Source organism: Parasteatoda tepidariorum, chromosome 5 (assembly GCF_982258835.1).
Source record: "Parasteatoda tepidariorum strain Cologne lab strain chromosome 5, Ptep-v5.0, whole genome shotgun sequence".
Classification (NCBI taxonomy): domain Eukaryota; kingdom Metazoa; phylum Arthropoda; class Arachnida; order Araneae; family Theridiidae; genus Parasteatoda; species Parasteatoda tepidariorum.
The window spans coordinates 50,723,324-50,725,343 of record NC_141759.1 but is presented as its reverse complement, the minus strand read 5'-3'; the positions used below and the strand labels follow the sequence as shown (position 1 = coordinate 50,725,343).

At 25.8% G+C, this 2,020-nt stretch overlaps 1 non-coding gene across 1 annotated transcript; it reads left to right on the top strand.

The window, feature by feature from the left end:
- The first annotated feature begins 1,220 nt into the window (after positions 1–1,220).
- On the top strand, positions 1,221–1,293 carry TRNAR-UCU (transfer RNA arginine (anticodon UCU)). Its single transcript has one exon. It is a non-coding gene; the product is annotated as a tRNA-Arg (tRNA).
- Positions 1,294–2,020: the final 727 nt, after the last annotated feature.

The following is a 2,020-nucleotide window of genomic DNA, read 5'->3' as shown; positions in this document are numbered from 1 at the left end:
ACCACCTCTCCAATACCTTTTCCAAATAAATTACTTCTTCTGACATTTGTGAATTTTCTGAAATACTCTTTACTTTTCTCATAATTAATAGACACAAGAAAAGAAAAAAAGGAAAACAAAAATAAAATTTAACGGGTTAGGGAAATACAATGATGAGCCACATTTTCAAGGTTCTCGAAAGAGCATTTAAGAGACTTTTTGGTAATCAACACTCCAGTTTCCTTGAAATCAATCAGATGTTTCAGTGTAGTGTGCTGTTATCTGATGGAATATTTATGTAATTTGTATTGTAAAACAACTATCTAAAAACTAGACTGAGGGACAGAAATAAAAAAGAAAATGAATAAATAATGTAATTTTTGGTTTAAGAGGATTTACTCGTTGTTTACATTTTTCTTCCATACTCTGAAATATATAAGAGCTAGTGGAAAAATTGACTAAGAAGTAGTTCGATGGAAAAAAATGAGAAGAAAATGAGAGAATAAATGACCTGAGGCTTTTTTATAACTCTTTTATGACAGACAAACAAAAGAAAAAAAAAAGCTGAGCAAATAAATAAATAAATTTGCTTGTACAAGAAAAGCGACAAAGAAATTTATTTTAATGAGACAGCGTAAAGATTATTTTGTTTGTATGAATTTCATATTTTACATTTAAGAATATGCCCTTAATTTCACTATAAAATTTTGAAATTATAGAAAAACATTTTTTTTCTTTCATTTTCTAAATTAAGATTGTAGCTTTTCCTTAAGTATAATTTCAGACGATATATTATAAATATTTAATGTCGTTAGCAAGTGCAAATTTGCAGATTTTCAAATTCAAGGTGCAAAACAATTTGGGAGTCTCTTCACAAAGTAAGGGGTTTATTTATTTATTTAAATTTGTGTAATTTTTTACTGGAAAATGTAATGAAGAGTAAGACATTTCTAATAAGGCTTTTCATCTTTTTAAAAAAACGTAAAAATAACTAAATAATTTGCTTAATCGAAAAATTCATTTAAATTCAGGAATCTTAGAGAAAGTGAGCATAGGCAGATCAATTAATCAATCAATCAAAAAACAAATCAATCCTACCCTTTGAAATCTACATTAATATATTTCTACACAAAGTTCAAAGTAATCCCAGAACAAAACGCTACTTCCATAATTTATGCTGTTTAAGGTTAATTAAATTTATTACTCTTTAAGTAAATGGAAAACCAAACCTGAACCTACAAGCCCTTGTAGCGCAGTGGATAGCGCGTTGGACTTCTAATCCAAAGGTCCCGGGTTCGAATCCCGGCAAGGGTGAGGTTGTAGGAAGCCAAAATTTTAGCGAATGAGCTGGAAGAAATAGAAAGAAAACACATTTTCCTTGCTAAATCGATGCAAATAATGAATCCTATTCGATAATATTAAAAATGTATAGAAAGAAAATTTTTTACTACAATCCAATCCAATTAAGAAAATCTTTCGCAATCGTTTAAATTTTGAAAGTTATATTACGATTTTTCAAACTTTTTTTAAATTAAAAAGAAAAAAAAAAGGAATAAATAAATAAAAAAAAACAAATAAAAAAAATAGAAAAAAAAGAAAAAAAGAAATTGAAAACAATAAAAAATTAACAGATTTTTAATAAAAAACAAATTTAAGAGTTTTAAAAATTTTTTTTTCTTTAAAATATTGCCATGCGCCGCAATATTTAGAAAATGGTTTTGGTAAGAATTTAAGATTATTTTATTTTCCTATTTTAACAGATATAGGCAATGCTATAGAGCACAATTAATGGTCCCACTGAATTTGGTTATAAAAAGTTTAATTCGATTTCAAACTAAATACATATATCTTTTTTTTTCTTAAATTTATCTGTTAATTTTTTAAAAACAATCTAATTCATATCATTCCATCATGATAGTTGCAATTATTTTAAATTTATTTCTAACGAATACATTTTATATTGTCAATAAAAACAGATTTTATGTTTCATTATTGGTTTAAAAACTCTAGTCATAAATTTTCGAGGTTGAAAACTTTATAT